Source organism: Brienomyrus brachyistius, chromosome 13 (genome assembly GCF_023856365.1).
Source record: "Brienomyrus brachyistius isolate T26 chromosome 13, BBRACH_0.4, whole genome shotgun sequence".
Taxonomy (NCBI): Eukaryota; Metazoa; Chordata; class Actinopteri; order Osteoglossiformes; family Mormyridae; genus Brienomyrus; species Brienomyrus brachyistius.
In genome coordinates, this window is record NC_064545.1 from 8,831,386 (window position 1) to 8,847,520 (window position 16,135).

Below are 16,135 nucleotides of genomic sequence, written 5' to 3' on the forward strand. Positions count from 1 at the left end.
GGAATTTTCCATTATTGAAAAAGTCGTGTAGTTTCAGCTTACGCAGCTGGAGGTCTTCCCTGTCCTGTCCACTCTGACAGCCTCGCCAGGCAAATTCCATTGATACACTGAGGAACACAGATAATTCTTTATAGCCATGTTCCCTAATCCGATCCTTGGGGACCCACTGTCGTTCCATGTTTTTGCTCCCTCGAGAGCTGGGACGGAGCAAAAACATGGACCGTCTGGTGGTCCCAGAGGACTGGGTTGGGAAACCCTGCTTCATAGGATGCATAGGAATGGGGCCCCCAAATATTTCTATAGACTTTCTGGGAAATGTGGGTTGGAAAGCCAGTTCGAACCATTTGGCTCTTCTCTATGATGTACTAGATCCCCAACTGACTTTATGGTATTTTGGTTGTTATTACTCTTACCAAAATGCATATAACTTATTATAAGTTATTGAATTTATTTATTTTTTTGCAGAGAGTGAGTTCAGGTCTAGAAAGTGAAAATCCAGACAAAGATTTAGTTTCAACTAACAAGCTGAGTATAAAAAGTCAGTCACAGGATCCTCGACTGGCTGAGTAACACGGAAGTGCTAATCTGCACCGCCCAGGTATCTGAGGGAGGCACTGGTGTACTGACATGTTATGCGAAGCCACAAGGAATTCTGGGTGACAGCTTACCCACCGTGCAGTTTACCTAGATGATCCGGTAACTTTCAGGTGTAGAGCATTGATCAGGAGCAGATCACCAAGAATGATTCATAAGGAGCAGAGTGGATGTGTAAATCCTTCCAAGGACCAGCCATGCTGCAGCAGCCGTTATGTAGCTAATCGCTGCCAGTTTTTCACAGTGGGGCAAGTCGGAGACACAAAGGACTGTCAGCAGAAGAAAAAAATAAACAGTGTAGATGGTCATGCGGAAAAAGCATAATACTGTACTGACTGCCTGCTATGTGACTTGGCGCTTGTGAGTTTTATGAAATTCCTTTCAAAAATATACTAGTTTCAAGGCCTAGAAAATGCATTGAATGGATGGATAGTCACTGCAGCATTTCTCTTATCATATAATGGCAAATCATTAGTGACCAAGCACCCGGTCAGCGGCCCTGCCCCCCGCCTCTGTGCTCCTCTCCTCTCCAGCCCGAACCAGCCGCTCTCCAAAAATAGGTTTTTATGCCAAGATGACCTTTATCACACTTTACCCACTGGTATGATGTTAATGAAATTACAAGCCTTTTAAATCTTGACTGTATTTTTCAATTATCTGCTATAAAATTGACCGTAGAATCTAGTGGAGAAGAATTAACCCCTAACACTTCAAATCATTATTAAGAGGCACAAGGGATTCTGAAGGATCCAACAAGACCTTCTGCGACACATTATCCCGAGAGAACGAGAGCAAGCATGTAGGAAAGAGATAAAGGCTGCTTTGATGAAGCTTTTCTGTTAGATCGTGCTCGGGTTCATTGTCTAAAAGACTGCTGTAATGTTTCTAAGCCTTGATAAATCGGAAGTAGCTGTATTAATTCCAGGCTCTCACGTGACGCTCCCTTCATTAAGTGTAGCTGCAGTTAGCCATCTGAAACATACCTTCCACAGATGTCGTTTTTAAAATACTTCCTAGCATGAATGTAGCCGTTACACATTTCCTCATAATTTATTTTTACCCTCTGAACTTTGGTTCATTATTGGTCTGACTAAAGTAAAATCGACTGTAACGTGATGAGTGTTAATCTTTGAAAAGGAGAACTTTTATGCAACTTTTATTCCACTGTGTTTCATGTCAAATTTAATGTTCTCATGCTTGGTTCCATACGTCACTGACTTGAGTCCACACATCCATTTGTGCTCCGGCCATTTCTCTAGTACAGGGTAACAGAGGCACCACACGGCTGCCATGTTGCACTGGGATGACTGTCATCTCATCCTACACAGTGGTAGCTCACTCTTCTGGATCTCACCAATCAGGGCAGTGAACACTGAACACTTTGCGAGTGTAAGGACCTCAGCTTAATTTGGATCAGAGTCTGGATTCTGTGTTTGTGAGGCGGGCTGTGGGTTGGCTCTTACTTCTGGGTTTTGGTCTGGGTTGCTTGTATTGTTACCAGTTTGTGATTTCGTCAGTTAGCATTTTGTTGCCAGGTCCAGACTTCCAAATAGACTGGCGTTTCTTCCTGGTCCTGGGCAGCCTGTGTTATGCTCCCGGGCCCGTGGTCTGGATTAACCGGCGTTCCACAGCTGGTCGGCACCTGCCTTGTGTTTAGGTTTGTTGTGGGTCTTTAGTTTTTCTATTGTAGTTCCACTTCCTGGTTCCTGTTCCCAGTTTTCCAGTCCTCTGCACGTGAGAAGGTCCTTTGTGCAGCCCGACCTGGAACTGTCCCCTCTGCCAGCTGCTCCACGTGCTTCTCATTAGCCACTTCCAGCGATTGGCCGTGACACAGTGTAAGGGACCAGTGGACAGGAGACCTGCCTTTATGGACAGGCGGCCTCATTCGGGGTTGCCAGTCCACTGCAGGGATAAACGGCTCAAAATCCTGCTTTGCCATTTAAAGTACATGACTTTACAGTAAACTGGCACTTAATGAAATAACCATGACCATGTTACTGGAGGAGCACAAGGATTCAGCAGCTTCAGTGCTATAGACTCAAATTTAAGAGTCTCTTACCAAAGTAAGGCCTGTGCCCATAGGATTATGTTCTGAAATGGTTCTGATAGGTTCTGTTAGGAAATTGTTGAGCAGCTTCTGCTCCAATTCTGATTACCCTTGTACCGAGACATTCATTGAAAGCTCAGCTCAGCTACACTTATGCCTAATAGACTCCTTGTCAGCCTTATGTGTGTAATATGTTATTTGGCTCGATTGTATGTTACTTTGAACAAAAACATATGCTAAATATGTGAAATGTAAAAATGTAAATTATGGTATGGTGTGGTAAATTATTGTTTTTTAGGTGTTGAGCTAGGCCCCTTAGCTCCAGTGAAGGGAACTCTTTAGCATACCAAGATATTTTGGACAATTCCATGCTCCTAAATATGTGGGAACAGTTTGGGGAAAGCCCTTTTCTGTTCCAGCATGACTGTGACCCAGTGCACAAAGTAAGGTCCATAAAGACATGGTTGGGAGACTTTGACGTGGAACAACATGACTGTCCCACACAGAGCCCTGACCTCCACCCCCTCAAATACTTATAGGATGAACTAGAACAGAGTTTGTGACCCTTTCACATCTAATATCAGTGCCTGACCTCACAAATGCTCTTCTGGATGAACTAGTAAAAATTCCCGCAGACACACTCCAAAATTTTGTGAAATGCTTTTCCCAGAAGAGTGGCAGCTGTTATACTGTACTGTAGCTGCAAAGCGGGGACTAATTCCATACTGATGCCTATGGATTTAGAATGGGATGTCATGAAATTTCCTGTGCGTTTAATGGCCAGGTGTCCCAATATTTTTGTCCGTATAGTGTACAGACTATAATCATGGCCAGGATAAGCGGTTAGAAGAAGCATGGATGGAAATGTGCGTAATTCATGGAACTTCACAAAAAACTCGTGAAACCAAAAGAATTCTACAGTAATCCATAGAGATGGTCTATTGATTGGACTGCCGCTCAGTGGGAGGTCGGCTTACAGTGCAGCTCAGTCAGGTCTTGCTGGGGCGTCCCACACATGACCTCCTCCATGTCCATCGACTGCGAATGTGCAAAGAAATTGACCAGGTGTTTGCTGTAGGTGGCAGCACTGACTGTCATAGAGCAGAGGTCAACCAAGAAAGAGTTGAAAAAGAATTGTTGTAGGAGGTGCAGAGGTATCTGTGTATCTAATATTTATTGTGTGGATAATTACACTATCCAATCATTATTCTGTATGTTATATGGTACTTTCAGAAGCAAAACGATGTGATGTTTTGGCAATAACAGTTGCCAGGGGTGGGGTGGAGGGTGTGTCCTGGCTGATTTTGTCATAGGGATTTTGAATTTGAAAATGCTGTGGTTTGCAGTATTACCTTAATATCATAAAAGCATATACTTACAACTTTAAAACCGTTAAAAATGTACCCATTTCTCTACACTGTTTGTATTTGTTTGGTTGCAATACATCTGCCCTCTCCTGGTCTGGTGGAACATCCTTGCTGTATGGTTGCATGCATGCACTGACGACAACCACCTGTATCCACCGACAATGTAGCTTCCACAAACAAGACCATCCACAGTCCAAAAGCGAACGTGAAAAAGTGTAGTATGAACCAGCCTTAAGAGACACTGCTGCTCCATCAGAGCTAAACGCATCTCACTTTGGGCTGGACGTCCTTGGAGAGTGAGATCTTCTGTAACTGTGGTTATATACGCTGCAGGGGAGAAACCAATTGGCAGTGATTTTACTTGCGTGCATATGATCAAAAGCACCAAGCTATAGGGGTAAGAATCATTTATCATTAATGTCCATATTTCTAGCACTGCTAAAGGTCTGCACGTTGTCCAGGACCCCTGGCCTGTAAATTGCAAATTCATAACATTTGCATGGACTTGAATTTCTGTATGTGCCTTTGTTCTTGGGATAGGCTACAGAACCCCACCATTCTGACAGGATAGAGCAGATTACAGAAAATGTATATTCACATATAAAGAAATGCAGAGTCTCTTAGGCAGTCAGGCAGACTGTCATTCAGTCAGGACAGCTTAAAAGTGATATAATTGGTCATAATCCTGCCATATGGGCACATTATTTCCAGGTGACGGGGTGGTGAACTAGCATAGCATGCTAACACAAGTGAGGTTCCAGGCTTGTGAAACAGCTCGAGATCCTCTGGGAGAGATGGTGGATTGCTAAACACCATGATGTATGACAAAATTGTGTAAGAGTTTGCATCTGTTCCTTTCCCCTGAAGGCAGTTTATGTGCCTCATTTCTGGCATCTATGTATTTATCTCGTCTTACAGCTGGCAATTCGCATTTAACGAGACGACCCTCCAATTAACTCAGCTTTAGTATAAACGTTTAATTATACATTCAATCATTTTCCCCATTGCTTGTGTATGGTTTATTATTTTCATTATGAAAGCAAAAGCTAATGATAGTTATGAACACAATGGGCTTGGAATGATCTGTATAACAGGATTGGGAAAGTGCATGTTGGTGTTCAGTAAAACTGAGCACTCTGGGAGAAGGTGACAGAGATATTTACATGCGACATGCCTTTGAAGAACAAAGAAAGTAAATAGATAAAAACATATAAGAATCAATGGAATTAACAGTCAGTGAAGCCCCCAATGTTCTTACCAAAAGGAGAGCAGGTCCAAAGTTCCTCTGGTTCTCTTTACGTCTCCAGAAAAATGTCAGAACCACCTTTATTGAGCAGATGGTGTTGCATATATGTGACTCAGGGTAATTTGGAGAGACATTATCTAAATTGCTTCCTGGAATACAGGTTCATATGGAACTGTTAATGCCATAAAAGGCCTGCCATTCAATCCACAAACAAATAGAGAAGGAATGTATGCTTTTAACTGTGGGAGTGTTTTGGAGCAGTTTTGCCTGATAAGCCAGCGAAAGAAGAAGAATGTACAGTCAAGGGAGATATGTAATTAATATGTAATTAATATGCGTCATAAACAGAAGTATTTCTTCAGCAACTACAGTATGGACTGATATTGCTGTTAGGTGGCTTTGGGATGAGAAGCTGAGAGTCCGCCTACATGGGGTTGCTGCAGTGTTTTCTTGATGGGATATTGGGCCATTTCTCCATACAGGACCTGGAAATTGATACTGAGGTGTTTTTGGGGTCAAGCTATAAATCTTACTTGAGCCATCAGAGGAAAACAGTCTTTTCGGAAAATGATACCACTGCTAAGTACACCAGACGTATTCATTACTATGATTTTTAATGTACTTTTTAAGTAAGTCATGTCTTTCAAATTAATCTTTGATTGTGGAGTGCCACGAGGAGGTGTCTCCTGGGTCCTAAGACCGGAGGGATTTACACAAAGTATCACTTGGTGACTTTTCACTGGGACCCGAGAGGACGATCACTTTAGGCACCTTAATGGAATGAAAGCCGCCAGCTAAAAGGATCAAAGGGGACATTCTGCATACGTGGTATATGTCATGTTCCACAAATGCTGTACATATATTTCTGGTCTCATAAATTGTCGCACGTTGCGTATTAATATCTATATCCAAGTGTGTCTCTGTTTTGATTGTTCTTGTCTGTGGACATAGTACATGTTGTCCTGTTGGCTGAAATACCGTTAAATGACATACCACTGTCCTGGGTGCAGTGACAATAAAGATGTTTATCTTGTATGTGATTCAGTTCATCTTCCTTATTTAGCAGATTCTGTTGTCCAAAGCAACATACATTTTGAAAATGCAGTGTCAGTCTGCCCCTGGAGGCTAAGGGTCTTACTGGGGGCCCAGTGGTGAAACAGCTGTGCTGATCCTGGGATTCGAACTGGCAACCTTCCGATCATGCTAACACACTGAATTACATATTTGCTTCCCTTCACTTAATACCTTGTTCAAACTCTGATCATCTTGCTTTCAAACAGTCAGATTTGGTCCAATAATGTTGGGTCTGTGGGCCTCCATTGTTCAATATGGACAAAATGAGTGATAATGTCTATTCAGGGTCCAATGCAGCACAAATTCTGTCACAGTATATTCATACAGGGAATCTGGCTCTCAAATATACATACTGCAAACACAGACACCTTTAAGACAAGATGATGATCACATACAGCCTGGTTCATATATACAGCAAGCGCACAGAAAGTGCAGGCGTGTATGTCAGTGCAAGGAATGTAGGAATCAATACGGTGAACACAGTACAATAAGTGCAGTGAGTTATTTACAATAGTGAGGTATTGCGTGATAGTGCAGCTGGGCAATAATAAAAGACAGAGAGGCGATCTGATCCCTTACGACGCGCTGCTGGCAGTGTGCTGGTGTACAAACGGACGTCTGCAGGGACGCTGGCAGTCCCCATTGCTGGCCTGAGGGCCAAAGCTGTGCGTGCGTTTGTTCATCCCATAAAATAAAGGGAAGCAAACGGGGGGAGGGTCTTTCTGGCCACCCAAGGAGAGTGTGATGCAGCCCCACCCCCGACAGGGACTGCAGACAGGCCTGCAGCCCTCCCCAGGCCTGTCGTCTGCCTACTTCTTTAAAACCCAGTTAATCTGTTCAGTCACCTGCCTGACAATACAAAGGGCCACATATCAAGGCATGAATGAGGGCTGAAGTCAGGATGAAGTAGAAATTTAAAACAGATCATGATTCATGCAGGGATCTTTGATGGCGGAAAAGTATTACATATCTGTGAAATGAAGTTTTACTTGCCATTCTCACGAGTACAGGTATGGTGGAATTCTTACGTTTTCACATTTCCCATCATGCTCTTCGTTTTAAGACATGCATATAGAGGTGAGAGTGAAGTTTGGGGTCTGAAAGCCGGGCCAGCCATTCATCCAGCCTCCCTGGAGCATTTTTCATTGGGTACAGAGCCTTGCTCAGGGGCCCCGTGGTGATGTGGCTGCTCTGCTGAACACGAAAATCAAACTGGTGACCTTCTGATCACAGGCACAGAGGCTGAGCTACACACCAATCCATTCATGGGGGAAACACAAGTCTACTGAAAACATGGTCTGTCATTTGCTTATGGGGAAACACAACTTCACTAATAGACTCACACCTCTGTTCATGTCTGCCATTTATTTATGGGGAACCACTGCTTCACTAACAGAATCACACCTCAATTCAGGTCTGCCAATTGTTTATGGTGAAGCACACCTTCTCTAACAGAATCACACCTCTGTTCATGTCTGCTATTTGCTTGCGATGAAACATAGCTTCACTAATAGAATTGCACCTTCCGTATTTTCATTTGCCACACTTCGTCAATGGCATTTAACACGGCCTTGTTAACCAAATGTCCTTTCATGTGTATGGATGCTGCAGGACATTCTGGGGACCTTGCCGTGGCCTACTGGGTCTCATGAAACAGCCGGACCAGCTCCCAGCCTCTTTTGGGGCTTCCAAATTCTAACAAAATTAAAAAATCGCAGTGCAACTCACTGTACAGTGCTGTTCATTTATGAGCCATATTATACTAAATCTGACATTCTTTGTACTGTCACTTTTTATTGTCATGTATTATTCATTCTTACTACATAATCCCATGTCTAAAAGTCTCTTTTAATAAGTATGTTGTGCGATTTCCTTAGAAATTAATAAAACATTTATCATTAGCAAAGTGGCTTTGATGTTCACTTCCTCAATCTGAAGAGCTAAAAATGATATATTCATATACATGTATAAACCCTTAAATTAAAACAGTTCATAGTCACCTGCCTGTAAGTGGTACTGGTGCCTTTGGCAACCGGTGGTGTTTTTACTCTACCTGGCAACCGCGATGGGGCGCATTAGAAATTGCTAGGAGGTTGGTGAAGCTCGGTGAACTCCAACACAAAAACCAAATTAATACTCAAAATATTTGCCACCAGTTATTTCTGGAGGAGGGAGGTGTAATAAAATTGTACTCTAGCAAACTAGTCCCAGAGGTTTGAAAGATTTAAATACAGTAAATCATGGCTATACTGCTCCCATTAGAATTTTTTATATTGTTGGAAATCTAATTAAATTATGTTTCATGTGTCCGTGATTCATGCAGAATTTATTCATGTTTAATGTTAAACCTATTAGACCTCCGGTGTGAGATCACTCCTATTGACCTTTGGCCAAAATATGTGCAGAAAGATGTTTATTAAACACGTTGTTGATGGATCTTTGGTTTTATTCAATCGACTCCCATCCAGTGCATTTTAATCACAATCCCATGGTTAAATAAATGGGTGAAGGGTGTGGTTACATGAACACATAACAGGCAGAGATACGTATCCGGTGAGAGAGACGTGGATGGGATATGGATGGAAGATTTTTCAGAGACAGAAGACAGTTGTGACTCTGCATTGTGATATAATGGTGATTAGAAAAGCGATACTTCATTCATCCCTGTAGGGAAATTCTCTCTTCGCCTACCTCATCTTGCACGCCATGAGACTCACAGACACATATGCAAGTTGGACAAAGCTTGGGGGGGTGCCAAAGTGAGACGCCCCTGGAACTGGGGGTCAAGGACCTTGCTCAGGGGCACATCAGTCTGCCAACACTGGGATTTGAGCTAAAGTCTTAACCCAATCAGCCCCCCCCCCCCCAATAGAGGAATGTACCCTAAGGTCTCACTCATCAATGAGGACCAGGGCTTACATGGTTTTCTGGAGCTCAAATCCGTGACATACAGTAGGAGCAGAACTTTGTACCTCAAGCAATACTAGAAACCATAACGCTTGATATGACCATAAAGGAAGAGAAGCAATAGAGTATTGGCATGTGTTTGATGACAGCTGATCTTGTTGAGTTAGACTGAAGTTTAAGAATCTGAAAGACTCAAGACTTACTGAATCATTCTCATCTCCAGAGTGATTCATCCCAATAACTATGACACCAGACCTTTGTAATATGAGAAGGACTATTGCTGTCACATGAGTGACATCCTGCCCATTGGGTGTAATAATAATAACACTTAATTGACCCCTTGTGAAGAAATTCTCTTTTTGCCTACACCGTCCTACTCTCCGTGACATGCAGTCAGGTAAGCACATGCTTGGCAGTCACTGAAGCAGTGCCTATGCAACTGGAGGTTAAGGGATTTGCTCAAGGACTCACGGATATGACTGTTCTGCCAAAGCCAGGCTCAAACAGGTTACCTTCCAATCACAGGCGCAGAGGCTTAGCTTGCTAGGCTAGATGATGCTGTTAGACGTGTCTTCTTCCATTCAGTTTACACTGTTCCTCCAGGCAGTGCATGCTAAGAAGTCCTCTAATAAATCCACCAATATTTGGCCAGTGTGTGACGTGAAGTCTACTGGGAAGATGCAAATTCAGCTTGTATTTGGAAGAGCACTTGAAAATAATTCTGCAGGTGGTTTTGGGTATGATGTGGGTTAGCAAGGTCATAGCATATAATTACAGACTGAGGAGTCAAGTGTGCTCAGGACAGTGAGAAAACCCCAAAAGAGCCCCTTAACCGACCTCTAAATGTGACAAGCAGATCTGCACAGTGTGCATAATTTACTTTCTCCAAGACTCACACTAATGGTCACAAGCATTGTAGTAAACAAGCAAGAGGAGAGAGAAAGCACTCTGGGCTGTACTTCTACCTTAGAACAGATCAACAGCTTTTAAACACTGACAGTAATGTACAGCTACACTCCATAATTACCCGCTGGTGATTTTCTGCGACGTTGTGGGTGTCCTCTAGAGTGAAACAAGTAGTGCATCGGTGAGAAAATGCACAGAAGTCTGTTCCTCCAGGAAGACGGAGGGTCCTTGTCAATGCTTAGATCCACTGGCAAAATGGGTTACTTTCCACTGACCGTTTAGGTCTGAGATAAATGCCTGCAAGTAGAATTCAGAAGACATGGATGCCAAAAATCAGATAAATGCAGTACAATTTTATTTCAGATATCATCTAATTCAACAAAAATTGCTGTCATGCAGGGGTGGCTCTAGAGCAGGGGTCTCAAACTACCGACCCACCGGCCACATCCAGCCTGCGAAACACTTTGACACGACCCGGGACATGTTTTTATTTTACTATTTAATACGACCCTCAAATCAATTTTAATTTGTACTAGGTATGAAATGCTTGCTGGGTTCACAGTAAAAATTCCCAATATTTAGTATTACCGTTTCAGATTTTAATTATTATTAAAACAGTGGTTGATTATGGTGCTTTGAAAAATTTGTCCAGCATCAACCAAAGGTAGTAACGGTCTCCCAGACACAAGTACACAAACGCCACAAGCAGCATGGTTTTGCTTTGACTCCATAAAAACACGGCAGAAGGCAGTTACAGCATTTTGATGATTTTTCAGCCTTTCAAGCGGACTAAGTCTGGTGTGGTTACATTTTGGTTTTTAATCTTTCTGACAACCACGCACTACTTTATAGCTAATGCCAGGCAAGTTAACTAGGTAGCTCAGACTTTCTAATAGTTTGTCAATAATGGAATCTGGGGGATGTTCTACAAAGCTGGAAAACTTGTCGGATTTAAGGTAGTTTGAACTACACGTAAGTGGTCAAAGGTAAAGCCAATTTAACCCAGGCTACCTTAAATCCAACAAGTTATCCAGCTAAGCAAGAAATCCTGCTTTGTGGAACACACACCCTGCCCCCGACACCTTCACTGTTACCTCCTTTGTAAGAACGCTACACGTTGTCATTGATTTAATGGAGGCAGCTCTTTTTTCTTGCCTCAGACCTAGCCGAATACCCATTTACTAAGAATTCATTCTGCGTACATTTGTATTTATATATTCTTGAATCAGAACAATTGAGACGAGTTTCCTTCAATACATCGTAACTATGATGTGACAGCATTATTTGTATTTGTCTGTTCAGTGAATAGTCGAACTCCTAGGAGTTCCCCAGCTGGGACGAAGTGGTTTCAGAAAATGGATGGATGGATGGACAATAATACAGCGATAATACTAACTGTGATAATCTTGGTAACTATTATCGTGAAATTATATTTCCATACCATCTCATCACAACTTTGTACTAATTATTTCTTTCTTTGAGTAGAGGCCTGTTTTTATAGATAAATTTAAAATTTAAAGTTGTGACGTCTTCATTTTGAAGTACAAAATACTACGTTTACTCTCTCTCTTTCAGATTACCATGGATAATTTTTATGGATACACACACCAACATTAATTTTCATAGCGCTGCATTTTGCAGACAAATCCAGTTTCCTCTTGAATGACTTTAATGGTAAGTGAGAAGCGCTGCTGTCTTCCTGTTCCTTCAGGCTAAGTTTTGGCCATATCCTGTCACTTCAGTCCCAAGGTGACCATGTGGCCCCTGGGCTTTGGGAATCAGCTCCTGTGCTGATCCAAGACTGTCACGTCATTAGTGTCTGACTAGCACACTCCTCCGCAGCTCTGCTGGACGCCGCGCAAGAGGAAATGGCAACGGAGAAGCTGAGAGTATATCTTCAGGAAAACCCTGGCACCAGTAAACAGTCACATTAACGCGAGGTAGCGCTTCTCCTTTAATCGCGTACACGCGACCTCCCGTGTAGGTGAGGGCACCCCCGCTGTGTATGCATGTGTGCAGAGTTTTATAGCCGCCGCTAAGAGAACAGGAGGCACTCCTGGTGTGTGGTCACCCGCCATTTTCTGGAAAAAAAACTCAGTGGTTCCGCTTTCTGCCACTGAAGTGTGGCCAAGGTGCATGAATCCTGCCAGCTGACGCTAGTTATCAGTGTCTAACTGGCTCCCATTAAAGTTTTAAGAGGCAGAAATTAGGCACCAAACAAAAGAGGTCCTTCACTGGCGTCCCTGGAGAGGCACTTTTCTTAAATGTATTTTGATGAATATAACCGGCATAAACTTGGGGATCGCTGGGCCGGGAATGCGCAGCCTTAAGGGGGCGCCCCTCTGCTCCCGCCTGCTGCAGACAGTCCTGCTGAGCTGCAGCTGCTCCATCCTGACAAGATTAACAAGCGCGCAGCCGAGGCGTGCGGCGGCATCATGTTAGCGGCAGCACTCCTGTCGCTAGGACGCCCGTAGAATCTGGCTCACCCACCCCACCCTGGGACCCCGTGAGGCAGGACACGCGCTAGGGGGGGGCGGAGGGCTTCCGGCGTGTTCCGTGGCGAGAATGCGGTAACTGACAGGCACCACGAATGCGTAAAAACCCCGCAGCTGAGCGCAGACCCTGAGCACAGGCCCCAAGCGCACGGCGCTGTCTGCGGGCGGCAGATTCTGCGTGATTCATTATGCAAATCGGCGGCATCTTCTCCACTGTAATCGAAGGCAGCTGTTCAGCTTCTCCTGAACATGCTGACAGTTTGCCGCAGCCGCGTTTATCAGCCGCTCCTCACACCCCTTAAAATAATGCCCCCGCCGCCCCCCCTGCCCCGCCACGCTGGCCGCTGCCACCCTCGATAAATCTTATCACACCATTTCTCTGCACTGATTTACATTAATCCCTTCCAGGACCATTTCTGCGATCACTCCAGGGCGTCCCCATGAACCTTGTGCATAAGGGACTGGCCCGCGGGAACCCCCCACCCCAGCCCCCCCAGGCACGTCCGGCGATGCTCTGCCCCGCCTGCAAGGCTCTGTAACGGTCTGATAAGCAGGACCGGCGCGGGACGAGCACTCGACTCCCGGCGTTAGTGCTCCTGTAGCGCGGCTAGCATGTAACGCAGATAAACAGGGGTGTGTTAAAGCTGTTAACCTCTTTAATAATAATCCACCTCTCGGGGGGGGGGGGGGGGCACAGACAGCTGTCAAGCTATATTTACAGTATATACATACAGTACAGTACATGCGGTATGTATAAAGTATATAATACAGAACTTTATTAACCCCATGAGGGGAAACGCCAACAGCATAAGGAGGGATTAATACAACAAAGGCTAATTTTGGTAAGAATAAAAACAACAAAGGGTAACTTAAGTAAAAGTAGATAATAAATACATAAGATATATATACCCAGTACAGCCTGGAGGTCTCCATGTTTTACTTTCATTCCGAATATATTTTTCCAACTAAACATGAAAAAATAAGATGAGTAGCAGAGCTGATGCCAATTTAAATAGAGGGAAAGTGGCAAAGAGCAGCGTCTTTGTGGACGTCGCTGGCAGGCAGGCAGGCAGGCAGGCAGGCAGGCCCAGGCAGAAATAGGCAGCTGATCTTTTTTCCTTCACATTTACTTTACTCTGTTGATTGACACAAATGAACCCTGCAGAAGTCGCTGCTGCAAATGCTGCAGAATTATAATGCGGTAAAAAAAAAAGAGAGATGAAAATCTAAAAAATCGAAGGTGACGGAAAACAGGCCATTGTAGTCTAATGTGCATGTCAAGGCGGCTCTGTGTGCGGGAGCGCGGCTTGTCGTACAGGGTCTGTGTTTGCAGCCAAAGACTGCAGTCAATAAAACCTTCTATTAACACAGGTAGGATTTGGGAAAAATCAGCTAAATAATCCAATATCCCCTGGTTAATGTGTATTAAATTTATGATAAGTGTGAACTGTGAACTGTGCAAAGGCTAAGCTAGTGCTAGTGAAGTGACACTAAGCAGGTCACTTCAGGGTGTTATGAATTTGGGACAACTTTTATACAACTGAGCTACAGCATAGAATCTCCCTTAAAATGTTCAAGGTTATAACATGGAAACACATATTCTAATTAATCAAGGATAGGCTATAGAATAATACATCGCATTGATTAAATAATAAAACATAACAAAATGCAAGTACAATGCCGTTAACTTTTATGTTTAGTTTAAAAACCTTGTCAGCATTATTGAAGGTGGACATGTAATAGACATTTACGCAGTATACTAATCTTAACAGGGTATTAATATCTTCCTTATGATCTGTGAGAAATGCTGCAGACGTCTTTTGTTCTCTGGATATTGATATGGATGAATTACATCTTTGCGAGTCTGTAAAAATCTGCAAGCTGCTGAATTTTCTGTAGAACTTCACAACATCACAGATCAGCAATTACACACAACACAAACCTAAGGCTTATTTAAATGGATTATTTTAAATACCCCAGATCATCATTTTGTATGCTTTATACTCCAAGATAAATAATGACTATAAGTGGACATGGTATGGTGGCTTCAACCTCCAAGGTAGGGGGATGGAATCCGGCCACTGCATGTAGAGTAGAGATGTTCTTCCTGTATTACAGAATGGTCCTGCCCCGGGATCCATGACGCGGCAGCGGGTTGCAGATCGCCACGTGAATACGTAGCTATCCGTGTTCTTGCCGGGCTGCGGTCTTGCCACCCATGCTTCAACTTCCTGCTTTTTGGGAGATGAGTCTGTCTCTTCTGCAGCCGAGCCCTTGTTCGTCATTTCTTGCCGGCGTTCAGGTCACTTCTCAGTGCTGCAAGTACTTTTGTTGACTTTTCCAGTTCTCAGTGATCAACATGAAGTGGCACATTTTGACAGTTCTTTGAGGACTGGCCTGTTTTTTCCTGTTATGGTTGTATGGTTCAGCACTTTCTCCCACACACCCAAGGAGGGGAACTGCCCGAACTGTGTGAGTGTCGTAAGTGTTGTAGTTTCTCACCACCATGATTGAAAATCCCTCTGTCCTCCTGCAGTCTGCAATCATGCATGAAAGTCAACTGGCATCTCTGTATTGTCCATAGTGTACAATTTTATGTGAATTTGTGCCCTGTGCCAGACTAGCATCCCATCCAGGGTGTACCCAGCCCCGTGCCCTGTGATGGACTGGCATCCCGTCCAGGGTGTACCCAGCCCCGTGCCCTGTGATGGACTGGCATACCGTCCAGGGTGTACCCAGCCCCGTGCCCTGTGATGGACTGGCATCCCATCCAGGGTGTACCCAGCCCTGTGCCCTGTGATGGACTGGCATCCCATCCAGGGTGTACCCAGCCCCGTGCCCTGTGATGGACTGGCATCCCATCCAGGGTGTACCCAGCCCTGTGCCCTGTGATGGACTGGCATCCCGTCCAGGGTGTACCCAGCCCCGTGCCCTGTGATGGACTGGCATACCGTCCAGGGTGTACCCAGCACCGTGCCCTGTGATGGACTGGCATCCCATCCAGGGTGTACCCAGCCCTGTGCCCTGTGATGGACTGGCATCCCATCCAGGCTGTACCCAAGTCTGAACACAGGGTCAGTGTCCATCCAGCACATGTTGAGTATTTTACAAGGGGAGTTAAGGCACAATAGGGATGTGGCCACTCTGTCAAGCAAAGGATTGAACCTGGCAGTCGTCTGATCACATGGACAGAGATGTAACCCACTGAGCCACACGGCCCCCCACTCCCCCCAATATGGAACTGTAATACTAAATACGCTGTTAACCCTAAACCCACTTGGGTTTCGTGTTACTGTTTTGCTTGAGCTGGTTTGTGGAGGTAATCTTTCACTGTCGCCCAGCTCCCTCGACTGGCCACTGCGACAGAGACACGCCCCCACTGCTGTCCCCTCTGCCCTGAATGACAGGCCGGCTGACCCCCCACCCCCCCCCCACCCTGGTCAACCCAGTCCTTCATCACGGGGGTGTCTAAATGTAAATGATTGCATTTTATCAATAA